The 19011-nt window shown below is 39.1% G+C and overlaps 1 protein-coding gene across 1 annotated transcript in view; it reads right to left on the bottom strand.

Moving 5' to 3' along the window:
• Positions 1 to 222: 222 nt before the first annotated feature.
• The window catches only part of LOC141548231 (uncharacterized), a 307738-nt gene continuing 288949 nt past the window's right edge, over positions 223 to 19011 (bottom strand). The window contains exon 13 of the transcript XR_012483850.1: positions 223 to 3350. The gene's annotated coding sequence lies outside the window, so the exon portion shown is untranslated. The remainder of the gene's footprint in view (positions 3351 to 19011) is intronic.

Genomic DNA, 19011 nt, shown 5'->3' with positions numbered 1-19011 from the left:
CACGATCTCTCTATCCTGTCTACCCATCTCTCTGACCCTCCATTTAACTATCTCTCTCCTTTATCCATTCCATCTGTGTGTCCATGTGTCCACATTGTTTGGCAATCTCCTTAATGTTTTATTTTTCTGGTTATATATGTATATTAACTTTTTAATTACACATTTCTTTAATGAGTCATGGGAGAGAAAAATCAGAACCCAGGGGAAAAACCACAACAGAAAAAAATGAACATAGCATATATTTATTTATATTCACTCTCCCTAGTTCTCTTTCTGGATGCAGATGGAATTTTCTATTATAAAGTTTCTTGGGATTGCCTTGGCTCACTGAAGCACTGAGAAGAACCACGCCACGTCTGTCATAGGTGATCATTACACAAACTTTGTTACTGTGTACAATGTATTCCTTGTTCTGCTTGTTTTGCTTAGCATCAGTTTGTGTAAAGTTTTCCAGGCATTTCTAAAACCTGCTTGTTCATCATTAAAAAAAAAAATAACAGTAATGTTCCATTACTTTCATATACCATAACCTGCTTGGCCGTTCCCTAAGCAAAGGCATCTATTCATTTTCTAATTTTTTGCCATTACAAAAAGCTCTGCTACAAACAGTTTTGCATTTTTCCCTCCTTTATAATTTCCTTGGGTTACAGACCCAGTAGGAGCACTGCTGAGTCAAAGAGTAGGCAGTTTAATAATCCTTTTGGCATAGTTCCAAATAGCTCTCCAGAATGGTTGGATCAGTTCACAACTCCACCAACAATGCATCAGTGTCCCAGTTTTCTTACATCCCTTCCGACATTGATCATTATCTTTTCCTCTCATCTTAGCCAATCTGAGAGGTTTGACTTGGTACCTCAGTTGTCTTAATTTGCATTTCTCTGATCAACAGTGATTTAGAGCTTTTTTTTTTTTTCATATAACTATAATTGGCTTTAATTTCTTTATCTGAAAATTGTCTGCTCATGTCCTTTAACCATTTGCCACTTGGGGAATGACTTGTATTCTTATAAATTTGACACCATTTTTTATGTTTTAGAAATAAGACCTTTATCAGAAAGACTGGCTGTGAATTTTTTTCCAGCTTTGTACTTCCCTTTTAATCTTGTTTGTGTTGTTTTGCTTGGGTAGAAACCTTTCAATTTAATGTAATTAGAGTTGTCCATTTTGTATTTCCTATTGTTCTCTAGTTCTTCTTTGGTTATAAGTTCTTCTCTTCTCCAAAGCTCTGATAGACGACTATCCCTTGCTATCCTAATTTGCTTATGGTATCATCCTTTACATCTGAATCACATATCTGTTTTGACCTCATTTTGGTATGGAGTGTGAGATGTAGATCTATGATGAGTTTCTGACATATGATTTTCCCAGCAATTTTAGTGAAATACTGAGTTCTAGAATCCCCAAACTCCAGCTTCTAGGGTATCAGATACTAGATTACTATAGTCATTGATTATTGTGTTATGCGTATCTAACCTATTTCACTGATCCACCACTCTATTTCTTAGCCAATAGCAAATGGTTTTGACAGCTGCTGCTTTATAATAGAGTTTTAAGTCTGGTACTGCTAGGCCACCATCCTTTGTATTTTTCCCCTTAATCTTCTTGCCCTTTTGTTCTTCCAGATGAATTCTGTTATTGTTTTTCCACTCTATAATTTTTTGGCAGTTGGTTTGGCACAGAACAAGTAGACCAATTTAGGTAGAACTGTCATTTTTATTATATTAGCTTGGCCTACCAATTGATATTTTTCCAGTTATTTAGCTCTGACCTTATTTATGTTCATATAATTCTTGGGTTTGTCTTGGCAAGTAGACGTCCAAATATTTTATTTTGTCAATAGTTATTTTAAATGGAATTTCTCTATCTCTTGCTGATGGGATTTGTCAGTAATATATAGAAATGTTGATGATTTGTGTGGGTTTATTTTATATCCTGCAACTTTGCTAAAGCTGTTAATATTTCCAGTAAGTTTCTGGATGATTTTCTGAGATTCTCTAAGTATATCATCATATCATGTGCAAAAGAATGACAGTTTTATTTCTTCATTGCCTATTCTAATTTCTTTAATTTCTTTTTTTTTATTGCGACTACGTCTAGCTTTTTTTCTGTTAATGCTTGCTGTTGATTTTAAATAGATATTGCTTATTATTTTAAGGGAATCTCTCTTTATCCCTATGCTCTCTAATATTTTTGATAGGAATGATAGGAATTTTTCCAAAAGCTTTTTCTGCATCTATTGAGATTATCATATGATTTCTGCTGGTTTTGTTATAGTCTATTATGGCAACAGTTTTCCTGGTATAAATTGTACTTGGTCACAGTGTATTTCATCCACTGATCAGTTGTTGTAATCTTTTTTTTTTTTTCCCCTGAGGCTGGGGTTAAGTGACTTGCCCAGAGTCATACAGCTAAGAAGTGTTAAGTGTCTGAGACCAAATTTGAACTCAATGCTGGTGCTCTATCCATGTTGTAATCTTTTTGCTAATAATTGTATTTAAAATGTTTACATTGATATTTATTAGGGAGATTGGTCTGTAATTTTCTTTCTCTGTTTTGGCATTAGTACCATCTTCTCTGTCCATCAACTATATATCCCTCTCTTACTTTCTATTTGTCCATCTGCCTCTCTCACTATCTACCTATCTATCGTCTTTGAAAGTCTGTATCTCCTTTTCTAGTTGCTTAACCTTTTTTGCATAGCCTTGTTTTTCTTTGATGTTTTTCTTTTGTATTTATTTATTTATTTTATTAGAGCTTTTTATTTACAAGATATATGCATGGGTAATTTTTCAACATTGACCCTTGCAAAATCTTCTATTCCACATTTTCCCTCCTTCCCTCCCCTAGCAGGCAGGCAGTCCCATATGTGTTAAATATGTTAAAGTATATGTTAAATACAATATATGTATACATATTTATACAGTGTCTTACTACATGAGAAAAATCGGATTTAGTAAGAAGGTAAAAATAACCTTAGAAGAAAAACAAAAATGCAAGTACTCATTTCCCAGTGTTCTTTCACTGGTTCTGTTCGTTACATATAATTGGAACTGATTTGGTTCATCTCATTGTGGGAGAGGGCCACGTCCATCAGAATTGATCATCATGTAGTATTATTGTTGAAGTGTATAATGATCTCCTGATCATTTCACTCAGCATCAGTTCATGTAAGTCTCTCTTGGATGGTTTTTATTTGACTCCTTCTATAAATTCTCTCTGGGCATGAGATATTTTGCTTTACTTTTTCGAGTAGAAGCTCTTGTTTTTTTCAGTGTCCCTGCTTTGCTGCTTCTGCACTCCCAGTGTGCTGGACGTGGTGTTCCCAATCGGCCAAGGTTCCCTCAATCTTCCTGGACTCCAAATCCACAAATAATTGGAGAGATGTTTGCAGTACAAATAGGTTAGTGATTCCTTTATGTATCTCTCACACCTCTTTATCCACATCCATCTCTAACTATGTCTACTCTCTCCATCTCTCTCCCAACCTGTCTATTATAATCTAAATCAGTGCCTCTAACTCTCTCTAGCTATCTATCTCATATCCCTCTCTCTTAATCTATCAATTATCTATCTATGTATCTCTCTGTCCATCCTGCCTCTCTCTATCCAATCAGTCCCTCTCTTGTCTATCATCAAAATACTCTCCAATCACTGTCTATATGTCCATCTCTGCTCCATCAACCTTATAACTCTCTCTTGCTTTCTCTTTGTCTCTCTTTCATCAATATAGCTCTCTATCTACCCCGTCATGATCTTTATCTCTTTGTCTATATCCTTCTCTCTCCCCATCCCACTCTATAACTGTATTTCTATCTCTTTCTGTCCATGTCTATCATCTATTCTGTCTATTTCACAGTTATTCATCTCTCCATATATGTTTCTCTATCACCTATTCATTTATCTATATTGTCTATTTAATATCCACTTTCCTCCAACTATCTGTCCTGTTTAAGCCTGTTTGCCTCTCCATTTCCCCATCAATCTAATTCTCTCCATCTGTTCATTTGTGTATCCTATCCCTCTATTCATCTACGCATATTGTCTATCCATCCATCTCTCTAACCACACTGTCTACTTATCTATATGTACCTATCTATCAGTCTTTCCCTCAATCTATATTGTTTATCTGCTTATCTCTATCCAACTCTTGTCTACTTCTCTAGGACTATATCTGTCCCTCTTTCTCTCTCTCTCCTGTCTCCCAACCCATTCATTCATTCATCTATCTCGATTTAGTATCCATCTTTTCTTCCTTCTATCTATCCCACTATATGTCCATATGTATCTCTGCCTCTCTCGATCTTTTCCCCTAGCTAGTTATTTCATTTATCTATCCTGTCCCTCTAGTCTGTCCTATCTCTCTCAATCCATCTATTCATCCCCCTGTTCATTTATCTCTTTCTTCCTGTATCTATAACTAAATGTCTATCCCTCTATTCATCTATCTACTATCCATCTTTTCTTCCAACTCAATGTCCCTGTCCATCTATCAATTCCATTTATCAATCCTGTCTGTGTTTATTTTCTATTCACCTAACTATATGCCTATCTCTTTCATCTATTCATTTATGTATCTATTCTATCCAAACTGTCGGTCCTTCTGTCATCTATTTAAATGATCTAACTATATGTCTCTATCAATTTAACATCTATTCTGTCTGTCCCTCCATATCTCTCTTTCCTCTCTATTACTATATTTCTCTATCTTTCTTCATCATTTTCTAATGATATAGCTATCCATCCACCCTGTCTATCTGTCTGCACCTCATCTATATCTCTTTATGCCTATCTATTCATCTCTCTATGTAACTATATTTCTGTCTCTGCCTCTATCAATCTTTATAACTCTCTCTCTAGTTAGCTAGCTGTCCCATTTATCCATCCTGTCTCTATTTTTCTGCTTGTCACCATCTATCCAGTCTGTCTCAGTCTCTGAATCTTCCCTGTCCCTCTGGTCATTATCTCTCTCCTATTCCCCATCCATCTATTTATTTGCATATTTATCCAGTCTGTCCCTCTCTTCATTTGTATATTTATTCTATCCCTCTCTTCATCTATGTATATTGTCTATCTGCTTCTCTCTCTCATCTGTCCCTGATTATCTCTCTATATATGCCTGTCACCATCTATCTCATCCAACTATATGTCCCTGTCCCTCTGTCTCTTAATCCCTCTATCTATCCACCCTGTCTCTTGTCTATCTCTATCCAACTATGTGTCCCTCTCTCATCTTCCAATACAGCTATATATCATCTATTCAGTCTGTTCCTCTCTCTTCCTATCCATCTCTCTCTCTCTCTCTGTATATTGTTTAATTAATTAATGTCTTATCATTTATTCTGCCTCTCTCTAACATCTCTCGCAATCCATCTACCTATCCCACTCTCTATCTTTATCCACTCTGTGTATATAATTACATGTCTATTTCTTTCTCTATTTATCTATCTCTTGTGTCTGTTTATATCTATTCCTCTCATCTAACTACACACACACACACACACACACACACACACACACACACACACACACACACACACACACACATATATATATCCACCCATCTATCATTTGATATCTAGTCATCTCAGTCTATATTGTCTTCCTAGTATCCATCTTTTCCTCATTATATTCAACTATATGCTACTGTCTATTTTGTCTGCCTCTCTCTCTAGCTATCCCGTTTATCCATCCTATCTATCATCTACTTATCCTCCTTGACTGTCTAGTCATCTATCTATATTGTCTGCCTATCTTCTCCCCCTCTATCATTTATTCAGTTTGTCCCTCTGTCTCTCTCCTGTCTCTTCATCCCTAATTATTCCAGTCTCTGGCGATATCCCTCTGTATACATCCCTCATCTCTTTATACTGTGTATGTCTCAATCCATCTACCTTTTTCTCTCTGTCATCTATCAAGTATCCATCGTTTGCTCCTTCTTTCTACTGAACTATATAATCCTGTCTATCTAGTCTCTCTTTTTCTATTCAGTCTGTTCTTCTGTTCATTTTTCTCTATCCTTTCTCTATCTATGTATCTCCACCTCTGTCCATCCATCTATCCAGTCTGTCCCACTGTTCATTTGTCTATCATTATATAACTCTCTATCCTGTCTATCATTACATCTCTCTCTTTAGTTATATATCTGCCTCTCTCATCTATTCATTTATCTATTTTGTCTTTCTTTTTAGCTATCAAATGTATTTCTCAATCCACCTACTTTTGTCAGTCTATTCCTCTCACTCTCATTCCTCCATCCTCTCTCTAGCTAGCTATCCTTTTTCTAGCCATTTGTCTATCACATTTTTATCCATCCCTTTATTCATCTATCTAGCTATCTCTCTTTACCTGTCTATCCTTCTCTTGTTTATCAATATAGTTCTCTATCCAACCTGTCTACTTATCTCTCCATCCATCTACCCATCTCATCTGTCCCTAACAGTTTATCTAACTCTCTATATGTTTCTCTATTGTCAATCCCTCTCTATAACTTTATTTCTTTATCCTTCTCTCTTTCATTTTATAACTCTATAGCTGCCTATCCACATAGTCTATCTATCTATATATCTATATATCTATATATCTATATCTATATCTATATCTATATATACATATAGATATAGATATAGATATAGATATATATATATATATAGTCTCTCAAACCATTTATTCATTCATTCATATGCCTCACTCTCTAGCTGTTTCTCTGTCCCCGTCGATCCATCTTGCTATATTGTCTATCTAATATATATCTATGCAACTATATGTCCCTGTCCATCAATATTCTCTCTACCTATTTACCCTCTCACTCTGTTCATCTATATCTCTTTATCCATTTTTTTCTATCCACGTATCCATCTACACTGTCTAACTCTCTATCTTTCTTTAAGGTATCTATCTGCCAATCTCTCCATCTACCCAGTCTCTACCAATGTATCCTTATTTATTCATCTATCTATCCAATGTGTGTCTCGCTCTCTAGCTATCTCCAATTATATATCACTCCTTGTCCATCCATCTCTCTATACCTCCAGTCTCAGTCATCTATTCAGTCAAACTGTACCTCTCTATATTTCTACAATCTGTTCATTTGTCTCTACCTTCTCTATCTACATCTCTTAGTCTCTTTAGCTATCTCCTCCTCTCTGTCTCCTCTTGTCCTCCATCTCTCTCTTTATCACGTGTCTGTCATCTTTCATGTCTGGCTGCACTTCTGTATCTCTTTATTTCTACTTTTCTGTTTCATCTCTTCATTTATCTCTCTATCCTGCCCTTTCATGTCTCTGTCTCTTTAGCTATCTCCACCTCTGTGTCTCCTCTTGTCCTTCCATCTCTCTCTTTATCACCTCTCTCTTATCTTTCAAGTCTGGCTGTGCTTGTCTATTTCTATCATTAGGTAACACCTATTAATTTCTCTCTCTATTCCTGTCTCTTTATTTCTCTTTCTCTTTAGCTAGATCCAACTCTATGTCTCCTTCTGTCCATCTATCTCTCTCATTATCACCTCTCAGTCATCTTTAAAGTCTGGCTGTACTTCTCTAGCTCTATATTTCTATCATTCGGTATCAACTATTCATTTGACTCTCTATGCTATCTATTAATCTCTCTATTTCTTTAGCTCTCTCCATCTATATGTCTCTCCTTGTCCATCCATTTCTCTTTTTATCTTGTCTCTGTCATTTTTCAAGTCTGGCTGGACTTCACTATCTCTATTTCTATCATTTGGTTTCATCTGTTCGTTTATCTCTCTAACCTGTCCTTTTATCTCTCTGTCTCTTTGGATATCTCCACCTCTCTGTCTCCTCTCTTCCATCTGTTTCTCTCTTTAACAATTCTGTGTCATCTTTCAAGTCTGGCCGCACTTCTCTTTCCCCCCATTTCTTTCTCTGTCATGTTGATTTATCTCTGTCTTGTTGGCTGTCTCTATGTATATGTGTATTCTTGTCCACTGATCTTTTTGTGAATCCTGTCTCTATCATCTATGTCTCTATCTCCCTGTATTCTCTATGTCTATATTTCTATATTTGTGTTTCATCTATGGATTTCTCTCTCTTGTCTTTTTATCTCTTAGTCTCTTTAGCTATCTCCTCCTCTCTGTCTCCTCTTGTCCTCCATCTCTCTCTTTATCACCGTGTCTGTCATCTTTCATGTCTGGCTGCACTTCTGTATCTCTTTATTTCTGCTTTTCTGTTTCATCTCTTCATTTATCTCTCTATCCTGTCCCTTTATCTCTCTGTCTCTTTATCTACACCTCTATGTCTCCTCTTTTCCATCTATATCTCTATATTTTCTCTATCATCTATCACACTCTTTGTCTATCTAGGGGGAGGAACTTGGACTTAGGAGGGGGGAGTTAGGAGGGACTTAGGAAGGGGGGAGTTAGGAGGGACTTAGGAGGGAGTTAGGAGGGAGTTAGGAGGGAGTTAGGAGGGACTTAGGAGGGAGGAGTTAGGAGGGACTTAGGAGGGGGGGAGTTAGGAGGGCCTTAGGAGGGGGGAGTTAGGAGGGACTTAGGAAGGGGGGAGTTAGGAGGGACTTAGGAAGGGGGAGAGGGAGTGAGGAGGGACTTAGGAGGGGGGGAGTTAGGAGGGGAGTTAGGAGGGACTTAGGAGGGGGGAGTTAGGAAGGGACTTAGGAGGGGGAGGGGAGTTAGGAGGGACTTGGGAGGGGGGGAGTTAGAGGGACTTGGGAGGGGGGAGTTAGGAGGGACTTGGAGGGGAGGGACTTGGGAGGGGAGGGAGGAGGGGAGGGACTTTGGGAGGGGAGGGAGGGGAGGGAGGAGGGGAGGGACTTGGGAGGGAGGAGGGGACGGGAGGGGAGGGAGGAGGGGAGGGGAGGGGAGGGAGGAGGGGAGGGGAGGGGAGGGGAGGAGGGGGGGAGGGGAGGGAGGGGAGGAGGGGAGGGGAGGGAGGAGGGAGGAGGGGAGGGGAGGGGAGGGAGGAGGGGAGGGAGGAGGGGAGGGAGGAGGGGAGGGGAGGAGGGGAGGGAGGAGGGGAGGGGAGGGGGGAGGGAGAGGGGAGGGAGGAGGAGGAGAGGGAGGGAGGGAGGAGGGGAGGAGGGAGGAGAGGAGGGAGGGGAGGGAGGAGAGGGAGCCTTTACATATCATATATACCTCCTAATATCATAAATTCCTATATTACTCATAACCCCCTTCCCTCCCTCCCCCCTCCTCCCTCCCCCTCCTCCCTCCCCTCCTCCCTCCCCTCCTCCCTCCCCTCCTCCCTCCCCTCCCCTCCTCCCTCCCCTCCTCCCTCCCCTCCCCTCCTCCCTCCCCTCCCCTCCTCCCCTCCCCTCCTCCCTCCCCTCCCCTTCCCTCCCTCCCCTCCTCCCTCCCCTCCCCTCCTCCCTCCCCTCCCCTCCTCCCTCCCCTCCCCTCCTCCCTCCCCTCCCCTCCCAAGTCCCTCCCCCTCCTCCCTCCCCTCCCAAGTCCCTCCCCTCCCAAGTCCCCTCCCCTCCTCCCTCCCCTCCCAAGTCCTCCCCTCCAAGTCCCTCCTAACTCCCCCCTCCTAAGTCCCTCCTAACTCCCCCCTAACTCCCCCCCTCCTAAGTCCCTCCTAACTCCCCCTTCCTAAGTCCCTCCTAACTCCCCCCTCCTAAGGCCCTCCTAACTCCCCCCTCCTAAGTCCCTCCTAACTCCCCTCCCTCCTAAGTCCCTCCTAACTCCCTCCTAACTCCCCTCCTAACTCCCCCCTTCCTAAGTCCCTCCTAACTCCCCCCTCCTAAGTCCCAAGTTCCTCCCCCTAGATAGACAAAGAGTGTGATAGATGATAGAGAAAATATAGAGATATAGATGGAAAAGAGGAGACATAGAGGTGTAGATAAAGAGACAGAGAGATAAAGGGACAGGATAGAGAGATAAATGAAGAGATGAAACAGAAAAGCAGAAATAAAGAGATACAGAAGTGCAGCCAGACATGAAAGATGACAGACACGTGATAAAGAGAGAGATGGAGGACAAGAGGAGACAGAGAGGAGGAGATAGCTAAAGAGACTAAGAGATAAAAAGACAAGAGAGAGAAATCCATAGATGAAACACAAATATAGAAATATAGACATAGAGAATACAGGGAGATAGAGACATAGATGATAGAGACAGGATTCACAAAAAGATCAGTGGACAAGAATACACATATACATGGAGACAGCTAACAAGACGAGATAAATCAACATGACAGAGAAAGAAATGGGGGAAAGAGAAGTGCGGCCAGACTTGAAAGATGACACAGAATTGTTAAAGAGAGAAACAGATGGAAGAGAGGAGACAGAGAGGTGGAGATATCCAAAGAGACAGAGAGATAAAAGGACAGGTTAGAGAGATAAACGAAACAGATGAAACCAAATGATAGAAATAGAGATAGTGAAGTCCAGCCAGACTTGAAAAATGACAGAGACAAGATAAAAGAGAAATGGATGGACAAGGAGAGACATATAGATGGAGAGAGCTAAAGAAATAGAGAGATTAATAGATAGCATAGAGAGTCAAATGAATAGTTGATACCGAATGATAGAAATATAGAGCTAGAGAAGTACAGCCAGACTTTAAAGATGACTGAGAGGTGATAATGAGAGAGATAGATGGACAGAAGGAGACATAGAGTTGGATCTAGCTAAAGAGAAAGAGAAATAAAGAGACAGGAATAGAGAGAGAAATTAATAGGTGTTACCTAATGATAGAAATAGACAAGCACAGCCAGACTTGAAAGATAAGAGAGAGGTGATAAAGAGAGAGATGGAAGGACAAGAGGAGACACAGAGGTGGAGATAGCTAAAGAGACAGAGACATGAAAGGGCAGGATAGAGAGATAAATGAAGAGATGAAACAGAAAAGTAGAAATAAAGAGATACAGAAGTGCAGCCAGACATGAAAGATGACAGACACGTGATAAAGAGAGAGATGGAGGACAAGAGGAGACAGAGAGGAGGAGATAGCTAAAGAGACTAAGAGATAAAAAGACAAGAGAGAGAAATCCATAGATGAAACACAAATATAGAAATATAGACATAGAGAATACAGGGAGATAGAGACATAGATGATAGAGACAGGATTCACAAAAAGATCAGTGGACAAGAATACACATATACATGGAGACAGCTAACAAGACAGAGATAAATCAACATGACAGAGAAAGAAATGGGGGGAAAGAGAAGTGCGGCCAGACTTGAAAGATGACACAGAATTGTCAAAGAGAGAAACAGATGGAAGAGAGGAGACAGAGAGGTGGAGATATCCAAAGAGACAGAGAGATAAAAGGACAGGTTAGAGAGATAAACGAACAGATGATACAAAAAGATAGAAACATAGAAAAAGAGACGTCCAGCCAGACGTGAGAGTTGACAGACAAATGATAAAGAGAGAGTTGGATGGAGAAGAAGAGACATATAGATGGAGATAGCTAAAGAGACAGATAAAAAGACAGGATACAGAGACAAATGAATAGATGATACCGAATGAAAGAAACACAGAGAAGGAGAAGGACAGCCAGACTTGAAAGTTGACAGACAAGTGATAAAGAGAGAGATGGATGGGCAAGAGGGGATGTAGAGGTGGAGATAGATAAAGAGACAGAGAAATGAAATGACAGGATAGAGAGAAGATGACTAGATGAAACAGAAAAGTAGAAATATAGAGAAAGAGAAGTGCAGCATGACAGAGAAGTGATAGAGAGAGATGGATGGAAAAGAGGAGACATAGAGATGTTGATAGCTAAAGAGATAGAGAGATAAAAGGACAGGGTAGAGAGACAAATGAACTGATGATACAAAAACATAGAAATATAGAGATAGTAAAGTCCAGCCAGGCTTGAAACTTGACAGACACGTGATAAAGAAAGAGATGGATGGATAAGAGGGGACGTAGAGGTGGAGACAGAGAGATAAAACGACAGGATGGAGAGGAAAATGACTAGATGAAATAGAAAAGTAGAAATATAGAGAAAGAGAAGTCCAGCCAGACTTGAAAGATGGCAGGTGATAAGGAGAGACAAATGAATAGATGACACTGAATGAAAGCAATATAGAGAAAGAGAAGTCCAGCCAGACTTGAAAGATGGCAGAGAAGTGGTAGAGAGATGAATGTAAAAAAATACAGATAGAGGTGTAGATAGTTAAAGAGAGAGAGATAAAAGCACGGGATAGAAGGAGAAAAGAACAGATGATAAAAAGATACAAATATAGAGATAGAAAATTCCATGCAGCCTTGAAAGTTGACAGACACGTGATAAAGAGAGAGAGAGGGATGGAAAAAAGGAGACATAGAGGTGTAGATAGCTAAAGAGACAGAGAGACAAATGAACAGATGATACAAAAAAACTAGAAATATACAGAGAGAAATGTCCAGCCAGGCTTGAAAGTTGACAGACACATGATAAAGAGAGAGATGGATGGGCAAGAGGGGATGTAGAGGTGGAGATAGATAAAGAGACAGAGAAATGAAACAACAGGAGAGAAGATGACTAGATGAAACAGAAAAGTAGAAATATAGAGAAAGAGAAGTGCAGCCAAACTTGAAAGATGACAGAGAAATGATAAAGAGAAAGATGGATGGAAAAGAGGAGACATATACGTACAAATAGCTAAAGAGATAAAAGGAGAGGATAGAAAGACAAATAAATAGATGGTTCCGAATGAAAGAAATAGAGAGAAAGAAAAGTCCAGCCAGACTTGAAAGATGACAAAGAAGTGATAAAGAGAGAGGTGGATGGAAAAGTGGAGACATAGAGGTGTTGATAGCTAAAGCGATGGAGAGATAAAAGTACAAAAAAGAGAGACAAATGAATATATGATAACAAATGAAAGAAATATAGAGAAAGACGATTCCAGCCAGACTTGAAAGATGTCAGAGATGTGATAAAGAGAGAGATGACTGGACAAGAAGAGACATATACCTGGAGATAGGTAAAGAGACAGAGACATAAAGGGACAGGATACAGAGACAAATGAATCGATGATCAAAAAGATGGAAATATACAGATCAAAAAGGCCAGCCAGCCTTGAAAATTGACAGACACGTGATAAAGAGAGAGATGGATGGAAAACAGCAGACAAAGCAGTGTAGATAGTTAAAGGGACAGAGAGACAAAAGAACAGATTATAAAAAAGATACAAATATAGAGATAGAAAATTCCAGCCAGCCTTGAAAGTTGACAGATACGTGATAAAGAGAGAGATGGATGGACAAGAGGGGATGTAGAGGTGGAGATAGATAAAGAGACAGTGAGATAAAACGACAGGATAGAAAAATGAATAGATAAAAGAGAAAAGTAGAAATATAGAGAAAGAGAAGCACAGATAGACTTGAAGGATGACAGAAACATGACAAAAATAGAGGTGGGTGGAAAAGAGGAGACATAGAGGTGTCAATAGCTAAAGAGATAGAGAAAAAAAAGGACAGGATAGAGAGAGAAATGAATAGATGATACCGAATGATAGAAATATAAAGAAAAAGAAGTGCAGCCAGACTTGAAAGATGACAGACACGTGTTAAAGAGAGAGATGGATGGAAAAGAGGAGAGATAGGGGTGTAGATAGGTAAAGAGCTGGAAAGATAAAAATACAGGATGGAGAGACAAATGAATAGATAATATTGAATGAAAGAAATATAAAGAAAGAAATGTCCAGCCAGACTTTAAAGATGTCAGAGATGTGATAAAGAGAGAGATGACTGGACAAGAAGAGACATATCTTAGAGATATCTAAATAGAAAGAGAGATAAAAGGACAGGATAGAGAGACAAATGAGCAGATGATACTGAATGAAAGAAATAGAGACATAGAGAAGTCCAGTCAGACTTGAAAGATGACAGAGTCATGATAAATAGGGAGATGGATGGACAAGAGAGGACGTACGGGTGGAGAGAGCTAAAGAGAGAGAGATAAAAGGACAGGATAGAGAGACAATTGAATAGATGATACCAAATGAAAGAAATAGCGAGAAAGAGAAGTCTAGCGAGACTTGAAAGATGACAGACACCTGATAAAGAGATAGATGGATGGAAAAGAGGAAACAAAGTTGGAGATAGCTAAAGAGACAGAGAGATAAAAGTACGGGATAGAGAGACAAATGAACAGATGATACAAAAAGATAGAAACATAGAAAAAGAGACGTCCAGCCAGACGTGAGAGTTGACAGACAAATGATAAAGAGAGAGTTGGATGGAGAAGAAGAGACATATAGATGGAGATAGCTAAAGAGACAGATAAAAAGACAGGATACAGAGACAAATGAATAGATGATACCGAATGAAAGAAACACAGAGAAGGAGAAGGACAGCCAGACTTGAAAGTTGACAGACAAGTGATAGAGAGATGGATGGGCAAGAGGGGATGTAGAGGTGGAGATAGATAAAGAGACAGTGAGATAAAACGACAGGATAGAAAAATGAATAGATAAAAGAGAAAAGTAGAAATATAGAGAAAGAGAAGCACAGATAGACTTGAAGGATGACAGAAACATGACAAAAATAGAGGTGGGTGGAAAAGAGGAGACATAGAGGTGTCAATAGCTAAAGAGATAGAGAAAAAAAAGGACAGGATAGAGAGAGAAATGAATAGATGATACTGAATGATAGAAATATAAAGAAAAAGAAGTGCAGCCAGACTTGAAAGATGACAGACACGTGTTAAAGAGAGAGATGGATGGAAAAGAGGAGAGATAGGGGTGTAGATAGGTAAAGAGCTGGAAAGATAAAAATACAGGATGGAGAGACAAATGAATAGATAATATTGAATGAAAGAAATATAAAGAAAGAAATGTCCAGCCAGACTTTAAAGATGTCAGAGATGTGATAAAGAGAGAGATGACTGGACAAGAAGAGACATATCTTAGAGATATCTAAATAGAAAGAGAGATAAAAGGACAGGATAGAGAGACAAATGAGCAGATGATACTGAATGAAAGAAATAGAGACATAGAGAAGTCCAGTCAGACTTGAAAGATGACAGAGTCATGATAAATAGGGAGATGGATGGACAAGAGAGGACGTACGGGTGGAGAGAGCTAAAGAGAGAGAGATAAAAGGACAGGATAGAGAGACAATTGAATAGATGATACCAAATGAAAGAAATAGCGAGAAAGAGAAGTCTAGCGAGACTTGAAAGATGACAGACACCTGATAAAGAGATAGATGGATGGAAAAGAGGAAACAAAGTTGGAGATAGCTAAAGAGACAGAGAGATAAAAGTACGGGATAGAGAGACAAATGAACAGATGATACAAAAAGATAGAAACATAGAAAAAGAGACGTCCAGCCAGACGTGAGAGTTGACAGACAAATGATAAAGAGAGAGTTGGATGGAGAAGAAGAGACATATAGATGGAGATAGCTAAAGAGACAGATAAAAAGACAGGATACAGAGACAAATGAATAGATGATACCGAATGAAAGAAACACAGAGAAGGAGAAGGACAGCCAGACTTGAAAGTTGACAGACAAGTGATAGAGAGATGGATGGGCAAGAGGGGATGTAGAGGTGGAGATAGATAAAGAGACAGTGAGATGAAACGACAGGAAAGAAAATGAATAGATGAAACAGAAAATTAGAAATATAGAGAAAGAGAAGTGCAGCCAAACTTGAAAGATGACAGAGAAGTGACAAAGAGAGAGATGGATGGAAAAGAGGAGACATATATGTACAAATAGCTAAAGAGATAAAAGGAGAAGCTAGAAAGACAAATAAATAGATGATACCGAATGAAAGAAATATCGAGAAAGTGAAATCCAGCGAGATTTCAAAGATGACAGTGAACTGATAAAGAGAGAGATGGATGGACAAGAAGACACATAGAGGTGAAGATAGATAAAGAGAGAGAGATGAAAAGACAGGATAGAGAGCTAAATGAAGAGATGATACTGAATGAAAGAAATGTAGAGGAAAGGGAAGTCCAGCCAGATTTGAAAGATGACAAACACGTGATAAACCGGGAAATGGATTGACAAGAAGAGACATAGGGGTGTAGATAGCTGAGGAGATAAAGAGAAAAAAAGGACAGGCTAGAGAGAGAAATAAATAGATGATACCAAATGAAAGAAATATAGAGAAAGAGAAGTCCAGCCAGACTTGAAAGATGGCAGGTGATAAAGAGAGAGATCGATGGAAACGAGGAGACATAGAGGTGGAGATAGGTAAAGAGCTAGAAAGATAAAAATAGAGGAGAGACAAATGAATAGATGATACTGAATAAAAGAAATGTAGAGAAAGAGAAGTCCAGCCAGACTTGAAAGATGTCAGAGATGTGATAAAGAGAGAGATGACTGGACAAGAAGAGACATATACCTGGAAATCAGTAAAGAGACAGAGACATAAAGGGACAGGATAGAGAGACAAATGAAGAGATGAAACAGAAAAGTAGAAATAAAGAGATACAGAAGTGCAGCCAGACATGAAAGATGACAGACACGTGATAAAGAGAGAGATGGAGGACAAGAGGAGACAGAGAGGAGGAGATAGCTAAAGAGACTAAGAGATAAAAAGACAAGAGAGAGAAATCCATAGATGAAACACAAATATAGAAATATAGACATAGAGAATACAGGGAGATAGAGACATAGATGATAGAGACAGGATTCACAAAAAGATCAGTGGACAAGAATACACATATACATAGAGACAGCTAACAAGACAGAGATAAATCAACATGACAGAGAAAGAAATGGGGGGAAAGAGAAGTGCAGCCAGACTTGAAAGATGACAAACACGTGATAAAGAGAGAGATGGATGGAAATGAGGAGACAGAGAGGTGGAGATATCCAAAGAGACAGAGAGATAAAAAGTAAGGATAGAGAGACAAATAGACAGTTGATAAAAAAAAATTTGAAAGATACAGATAGAGTAGTTCAGGGAGACTTGAAAGATGACAGAGAACTGATAGAGAGAGGGCTAGACAAGGAGGGACATATAATTGGAGATAACTAAAGAGATTGAGAGATAAAAGGACAATATAGACAAATGGATAGATGATACGGAATGATAGATATATAGCGATACAGAAGTACAGCCAGACTTGAAAGATGACAGAGACGAGATGGAGAGAGCTGAATGGACAAGGACAGACATGTAGGTAGAGATAGTTAGAGACAGAGAGACGTAAAAGATGACTGATTTATGAAGACGAGAGACATGGGAGGGGAAGAGGACACATATAGGTGGAGATACCTAAAGAGATAGAGAGAAAAATACAGAGCAGAGAGAGAAATGAATAGACGATACCATATGATAGAAATAAAAATGTAGAGAAGTTCATCCAGACTTGAAAGATGACAGAGACCAGATGGAGAGAGAGATGGACGAACAAAGGAAGACATTAAGGTGGAGATAGATAAGGAATGATTAGATAAACAGAAAGTTGAGAGAGACGAATGAATAGACGATACAGAATGATAGAAATATAGAGATACAGAAGTACAGCCAGGCTTGAAAGATGACAGAGACGTGAGAAAGGGAGAGATGGAAGGACAAGAAGACACATAAAGGAGAAGATACCTAAGGGGAGTGAGAGGTAATTGGAGAGGATATAAAGACAAATAAATAGGTGATACCAAATGAGAGAAATATAGAGAAAGAGAAGTACAGCCAGACTTGAAAGATGACCGAGAGGTGGAAAAGAGAGTGATGGAAGGAAAAGAGGAAACATAGAGGTAGCGATAGGTAAAGAAACGGAGAGATAAAGGAACAGGATAGTGAGACAAATGAACAGATGATACCGAGTGATAGAAATATAGACATAGAGAAGCACAGCCGGACTTGAACCATGACTCTGAGACATGAAAAAATGAGACATGGATGGACACCAGACACATAGGTGGAGATAGCTAAAGAGATAGAGAAATGAATAGATAGGATAGGGAGACAAATGAACAGATGATACCAAATCATAGAAATATCGAGATGGAGAAGTACAGCCAGACGGAAAACATGACAGAGAGGTGATAAAGATAGAGATGGAAGGACAAGAGGAGATATACAGGTTGAGATACCTAAAGAGGTGGAGAGATGAAAGGACATGATATAGAGACAAATGAAGAGATGATGCTGAATGACAGAAATATAGTGGTAGGGTAGTACAGCCAGACTTGAAAGATGACTGAGACATGATAAAGAGAATGATGGACGGACAAAAAGAGACATAGTGGTGGAGACAGCTAAAGAGATAAACAAATAAAAGGACAGGACAGAGATGGAAATGAATAGATGATACCAAATGATAGAAATATAGTGTGGACAAGTTTCGCCAGACTTGAAAGACGACAGAGACTAGATGGAGAGAGAAATGCATGGAAAAGAGGAGACATGTAGGTGGAGATAGCTAAAGAGACAGAGAGATAAATAGAAAGGATAGAGAGACAAATGAACGGATGATACTGAATGATAGAAACATACTGATAGAGAAGCATAGCCAGACTTGGAAGATGACTGAGATGTGATAAAGAGAGAAATGGATGGAAAAGAACAAGACATATAGGTGGAGATAGGTAAAGAGAGAGAGATAAATACACAGGATAAAGGGACAAATGAATAGATGATACCGAATGATACAAAGATGTAGAGAAGTTCAGCGAGACGTGAAAGATGACTTATATGTAATAAAGAGAGAGATGGAAGGACAAGAGAAGATGTAGAGGTGGAGATACCTAACGAGATGGAGAGATAAATAGATAGGAGAGAGAGTCAAATGAATAGATGACACCGAGTGATAGAAATATAGAGATACAGAAGTACAGCCAGACATGAAAGATGACTAAGACGTGATAAAGAGAGAGATGGATGGACAAGAACAGACATATAGTTAGAGATAGGTAAAGAGAGAGAGAGAGAAATACACAGCACAGAGAGAAAAATGAATACATGATACTGAATGATAGAAATATAGATGTGGAGAAGTTTCGCCAGACGTGAAAGATGACAAAGACAAGATGGAGACAGAAATGGATGGAAAAGAGGAGACGTAGAGGTGAAGATAGCTATAGAGACAGAGAGATAAATAGCAAGGATAGAGAGACAAATGGATAGATGATACGGA

This window comes from Sminthopsis crassicaudata, chromosome X (assembly GCF_048593235.1).
Source record: "Sminthopsis crassicaudata isolate SCR6 chromosome X, ASM4859323v1, whole genome shotgun sequence".
Classification (NCBI taxonomy): Eukaryota; Metazoa; Chordata; class Mammalia; order Dasyuromorphia; family Dasyuridae; genus Sminthopsis; species Sminthopsis crassicaudata.
This window is presented reverse-complemented; position numbering and strand designations above follow the sequence as displayed.